Below are 7,123 nucleotides of genomic sequence, written 5' to 3'. Positions count from 1 at the left end.
GTCAGAGGCAGTGCAATTGGCACAGGATAGAGCAGGGTTTTGGGCTGTTTTACATAGGGTCGCTATGAGTTACAAGCGACTCGACGGCACATAACAACAACAACAACAACACTGCATCTCTTCATTCAAAATAATAAAGTTGGATTATTCTTACATTATTGTCAATGTCAGACAGATCTTGGCAGAAAGTAGAAATTACCAGAAGATTGTCTACTGATCCTTCCATTCCCAAACTTTTACATTCTAGCCATCTCTTATTATTTGTTTATCCTTGTTGCATGTTTGATTGATTTGTGACTATAAAAGTTGCTAGAAGTAATCTATTTCCTCCTCTTTGGCTCTGGTTGTAGGCACATATATTTGAATGGTGGTGCTATTGGCAGGTCTTCCTTGTCTGCATATGGATATTACCCTGTTACTTACAACACTGTATTCCAAGATGTATCTGGAAATGGTCCTTTTTACTATGAATGTTTTTCCTCACCCTTTCATTTCCAGCATAGCAAATCATATGATTGTCTGATTCAAAATGTCCCATGACAATCCATCTCATTTCACCAATGTCAATCATGTCAATCCGTCAATATTTATTTGTTCCATTCTTCTCTTAACAGTGTCCATTTTATCTACATCCATGCTTTTCACATTCCCTGTTTCAATAACTGCTTACACTGTTCCTCCTTCTTTGTTTTTGCCATCCAGAGTGCTCATTCTCAGGTACTATATCATCTAGTCTAATTCAAGTGGGCTTTATTGGTCTAGGCTTTTTAAAGGCCTGTTGTTTTGGAAGTGGATGGTCAATCCTTCTTCCTAGTCTGCCTTACCTTAGATGTTCAATTTAGAACAATATCTGGCAGGCAAGCATTTTACCCAGAAGTGTTGGTTCTTCCCCCACTCCCACTGAGGTACCTGCAATTTGGTTCCACCCCTGCCCTGTTCAGTCAGCATCCACTTCCTCTACCACCCACTTCTACCCCTTCTGCCCCTCCTCTTCCACTCTTCCCTCCCTCTCCCTCAACCTGGCTAGTGAGCACTTTTCTCCTCCCTACCACCAGCCAACCCTAGGTCTGGTGGCTCAGGCCTCCAGTCATTTCTGTGTGCTAGTCTGCGCTGCTGCCACTGCTCCACTCTGTCTTGAGGTTGCACCCACCACTGCTCCACTTCCTTATGCAGATGCTGCCTGCTGCAGCTCTGGTCTCTCAAGTGCTCTCGACCTGCCCTCACTCACATGGTCAGTGCCCATCTGCTGGTTCTCTATAGTAGTTATTTATATTGTTGTTGTATTGTTAGGTGCTGTTGAGTCAAGTATGACTAATAGTGACCCTATGAACAAAAGATCTAAACCTTCTTCCATTCTGTATCATTCATATACTTCCTGACACAAAAGATCCCATTGTGGCTGTTACTATGTCAATCTACCTGACTGATGGTCTTCCTCTCCTTTACCAACCCTCCACTCCTGTCTTATGGCCTTCTTCAAGGAATAGCCCCTCCTAACAACATGCTCAGAGTATGTGAGGCAAAGCCTCATCATTCTTGCCTCCAAAGAACACTCTGGCTGCACCCTCTCCAAGACATATCTGTTTGTTTTCTTGGCCTTCCATGGGATGTTCAGTGCTCTTCTCCAACACCACAGCTCAAATGTGTCAACTCTTTTTTCCATCATCCCTCCCCACTGTCCAGCTCTCAGATGCATAGCAAGTGATAAGAAAGACTATGGCCTGAACCAGATGCTCCTCAGTCCTCAAACTGACATCACTATATTTAGCCATAAAAAGAAGTCCTGAAACAGGCTATGGCATGGATAAACTTTGAAAACCTCATGCTAAGTAAGGAAGTTAAACACAAAAGCACAAATATGATCCTTTTTAAATTATTTAGAATAGGCAAATGCTTAGCTTTTGTTAGATTCCACTATGACTCATACAATCTATAACAATAGATTAGAACTTTGCCTTGTCCTGTATCATTATCACAAACTGTCTTGTTTAAGCCTATTGTTGCTGTCAGTGTCAATTCACCTTACTGAAGGTTCTCATTTTCCCCAGCATGGTGTATTTTTCAAAGGACTTAATCATTCTGGGTTTTTCCCCCCAACTATCTGGTGCTATGTATTGAAGGAATGGGGAGATTTTTTCCAAGGGGTACTGAATTTCTCTTTCAGGTGATGAAAAACTTCTGGAATGAGATGGTGGTGATGGTTGCACATTATTTAAAATATTTAATAATGATCTACACCCCCCTTTAAACGTGTTTTACGTGCCCTTTTTAATAAATGCATTCAGAAGAAATATTTCGGAGAACACATTTTAAATAATGTTATTTAGTTTATTAATTTAAATCCAAAATCTTTTGGTGGTATAATTTTCTAGCAGCTATCACAATACTGTTAAATGACGAGTATTTTGGGACCTGTCATTCAAGTGAGTCATAAAAAGGAATAACTTTGAAATAGTTTTCTACAAGTTCTAATACTTATTTTGGCTACATCTTAATGCTATGTTATAATCAGCTAGTTTCTCTACTTATTAGATATGTTAAAGATTCTATGATTTTTCTTCAGATGCCTGAGGAAAGGTATAGAGTATGACTTAGTAACATTGCTTAATAGACTTGAGAGTTCTGTATCTTGTGTTATCAAAGTCTCAGAAAGACACATCGAATCAGGTAGAAGAATTTATGAGAAAGAAGAGGAAGTCACTGTACAGTAAAGTAAAAAAACAGTCCCTGATGTCATCCTCACATAGAAAATTTATTAGTCTGACATCAGGTTATATTTCCTAATCAATAATGGCTGACAGAGATTCTTTAACTTTATCCACTAGTAATTAACAGGAAATGCCTTAATTATACGCCACTACTTTTAAATTATAAATAGCATAAACAAGTCTCCTTTTCACTTTAACTACTACTTGTGTCTTAATCCAAGCTTTTTAGTATGCTTTATTTCTATTAAAATAATATCATAAAACTTGTACCCCATCAGTTTTTTTGTCTTTATTTGTTACTTTTGACTACAAATTAACATATTCATTCAAAGAAGTAAAAGAATTGGAAATATCTGAAGTGAAAAGTAAATACTAACATTTACTCCATATCTTTATGTTAGTGTTATTTTAGGTTCTATGCACAATTTGCTATGATTTGGTAGATAATTTTGAGAGGATAAATATTAGCATGCTAAAATTTTCATAAATATATATATATATATAACAATAATTGCTTTCTCATTTTTTTGAGCTTATGAAATCTGTCATAAGAGTAATCTATTTTAATATAGTGTCTGGGTTTTGATGTCTTTCTCCAGGGACTTCATCCTCCTAATAGCATGTCTGAAGTATGTGAGGTGAAGTTGCACCATCCTTGGGTTCTAAGCAGTCTTCTGACTGCTTTTTTCCCAAGACAGAATTGTTTTCTCTTTTGCTAATGTAAGATATATTCAATACCCTTCACCCATGCCATGATTCACAGACATTAATTCTTCTCTAGTCATTTATCAATCTCTCATATGTATATGAGATATTTCACATGCACCTTATTTTTTTAAATGTCATTTTTGCTGTTTAGCACTTTAAAGCGGTCCTTGGCTGTAGATTTATCCCATGCAACACATCATTTTGACTGCTGCTTCTATGGGGGTTGATTCCGGATCAAGTAAAATGAAATCCTGTGTTAAGTACTGGCATTGCCTCTTACAGATGACAACGTGAAATTGGAGCGATTGTAGTTTAACTAGAATTATAATATACACAGATGTATTTTAAATATCTAATATTTTCTATGGAGGTCTGGTGGCCTAGTGGTAAAGAGTAGTACTGCCAATACAAAAGCACATGGTTCAAATCTGCCAACTTCTCCAAAGAAGAAAGGTGGACAATCATCTCCTCCTATGGCATTTACAGCCTCTGAAAAAAAACCCTGGAAGATCAGTCATGAGTTGGTTTCTACTCAACAGCACATAACAACAATAAATACTTTCTACTTTTGTACATCATATGAGGCATATGAAACAACTCAAGAGTCCTGCTCCCTAAGTGTTTACTACACATTTAGTTACATGCTAAACATAGCGCTTGGTAATAAAGAAGTACAATGAATCCTGACCGAGCCAGAACTCAAGGGGACTGCCCTGTTTTTCTGGGTTTTACAAGTTGGGTTCTTTTGCCTTTGGCACAGTGCAATCTTAGCACTTTTCTGTGATCTATTTAAGTGAAAAAATCTTTGAAATTTGTGTCTTAAATAGGTTTCCTCCGATACATATTCTGACTTTCACAAATTTTGCTGTATATTACTTGGCTTCTGCCTTCAAGGAGTGAACTGATATGTCAGACTAACAGTCGTGGCTCCAAGGTGAACAGTATAAAACAACGAGCAATTGAATACTAAATTGTGCAGCACAGACCACAAGTGACATGTCATTAACAGTGTATTTTGGGTATCATTACATGTAGCACATTAAGTTAGGCCTTGAGGAGTAGTAAAGAGAGGGGGCATAAGATGCATGTGATCAAGAAAGTAATAGATGGAGGTCAGTGATGGCTGAAGTGGCTCAATTTGATTACAGTTTGAAGAATGATTAGCCTTTAAGTAGACAGAAGCTCTTCCAAAAAGGCTACACATGAGAAAAGGTATGGGGGTTAAGAATGAACCTGACCTATTTTTAAGACTGACATTTTCTTTCATTATGAAAAATGATCCCACAAATAAAACCACCTTGCTCTATCAGAAAATTTAATAGCGAGCTCGAAGTAATTAATGAAACACCATGTAATCACTACATGGCAGACTAATTAGGAATCATATAGTGGTATTCACTAATATTTTATAATTGAGTAATTGAAACTCATTTTCAAGGTTGAGAAGGACTGAACACTGAAGGACTTCTTGATATGATTTGACTTGGCCTCAATAGCATCCTGAGTGTTCTGCTACCCCAAGGCATATGGTGCATATTTAGAGGGCTCCATATGAAGGATTACGTAAATTAAGTTTGCACATTTGCTCTTAAGTTTAAAAAAAAAAAAGTATACTGCTCTAAAACCCAAAAAGAATGTTCAAAAATCCTAAATCTGTGTGTCTAGTTATCTGCCACAAACACAGGATCCTGAAAGCTGAATTCTATATACAGAAAAAGTTGGATTTTTTTCAGCTTTTTAATAAAGCACATGAAGTCCAGAGTTTAGAACTAGACATCTCCTCTTGGAGATTCATTTTAATGTGTCAGGAGTAATCTGTGGATATTCCCTTTTGGCTAGTTTCAGAAAGGAACTTCCCTTCCTTTTTAATTTACTATACAAATTGTGGGCAATTTTCTTGACCTCAGATGTAAAATGAGGATAATAATATTCTCTATCCTATCAGCCACGACTCTTCTTCACTTTGCTAGGCTGCAGAGGCTTGCTTGTTGCTGTTATGCTGGAAACTATGTTACAGGCATTTAAAATAGCAGCAGGCTCATCCGTGGTGTACAGGTTCAATGAAACAGACCATCAGCAAGATGAATTGACACAGTGGCTGCACGAATGGGCTTATGCACAGCAGAGATTGTGAGGATTGTGTAGGACCAGGGCAGGGTTATTTCTGATAGGATCGTAATGAGGTACAATTAAACTGAAGGTGTCAAACAACAACAACAACAACAACAACAACAACAACAACAACTCCTACAAAGCTCTTTATGACTATTTTTCTATTCGGAGTCTTGACAACATTGGATTTGAGAATTGAACTTCTCTCCAGAGGGTTTTTCGTGTCTGTGATTGTACATAAAAGTCCCTGGGTGAGCAGACTATATTGAACTCCACTCCTATGCTCAAAGATAATGGCTGGAATGAAGTCAGTAACATGGCATGAAGATCTGTTGAACTGCTCCCATAAAGATTACTAACAAGCAAATTTTAAACCTGTCCTGTTCTGTACCATTTCTCTGAATTGAATCTTTTTTAATAGTTCAGAATTGAATCTACTGCAACAAGTTTGGGTTTCCTGGTGATATTAGGGAAATAGACCACTGGAGTTTTCTTCAGCAGTGATACTGGGTGGATTTGAACCTTCAGCCCTCCAGTTAGTAGCTGAGCTCAAGTTGGCTTACGAATTAAGGAGCTCTGGTGGCAAAAGATATTAGATGTTGCACTGATAATCTAAAGGTTTACTGTTCAAATACACTAGTCATTCTTTGGATAAAAGATGGGCAGTTTCCTCTTATACATGTTGTTGTTGTTAGGTGCCAACAGGTTGACTCTGAATAATATTAATGACCCAATGAGCAACAGTTCTGAACCTTATGCTATTCTGTGCTGTCCTCATGATCTCTGTTCTCCTCAAGCCCATTGTGGCAGCCACTTTTCCGAGGTATTTCTTTTTCTCTCTGACTCTAACTTTCTCAGAGTGATATCTTTCTTCAAGGACTGATTCCTCCTGAAAATATGGCCAAAATAAGTTAGATGAAATTTCACCATCTTTGCTTCTCAAGAGCACTATGGTTGCACTTCCTTCAAAACAGATTTGCTTCTTCTCTTGGCAGTTCATGTGTTATTTAAAACTCTGCCAACACCACAGTTCAAAGGCATTAACCATTCTTCTAACTTGCTTATTTATTGTCCATCTTTCTGATGCATAGGAAGGAATTGAAATTATCATGGCCTGAATCAGGTGCAACTTAGTCTTTAAATTGTCATTCTTGCTCTTTGTAATTTTAGAAAGGTGTTTTTTTTAAAAAAACATATTGATTTGCTTACAAAGTTTGTATATATTGTGTTTCACAGTATACTTCATTCACATGTGTTTCATACAATCATTTCCATGCATTATGTTTTATAAAATTAATCATCATTGGTTGTTGTTGTTGTTAAGTGACGTCGAGTTGTAGGCCCTATGAACGAAAGTCCCCAAGACTTGTGTGAACTTCATCATTTCTCCAGGTTCATAGGGTTTCCAGAGGCAAGCTATTATGGAAGTGGATGCCACTCTTGCTTCCAAGCTTGATTTTATCGGGGAGCACCACCAAACACTGTCTGCCATGGGTAACCGTTAATGCATTTGACACATCAGTGTCACAGTGTTAAGCTTCACAGCAACCACAAGTTACCTCTGTATGGCAAGTGGACACACAGGGCTACATGAC

This window comes from Elephantulus edwardii, unplaced genomic scaffold (assembly GCF_000299155.1).
Source record: "Elephantulus edwardii isolate Elephantulus edwardi_28Jun2011 unplaced genomic scaffold, EleEdw1.0 scaffold00050, whole genome shotgun sequence".
NCBI classification, from domain to species: Eukaryota; Metazoa; Chordata; class Mammalia; order Macroscelidea; family Macroscelididae; genus Elephantulus; species Elephantulus edwardii.
The sequence above is the reverse complement of the archived record's forward strand: the minus strand, read 5'-3'. Positions refer to the sequence as shown.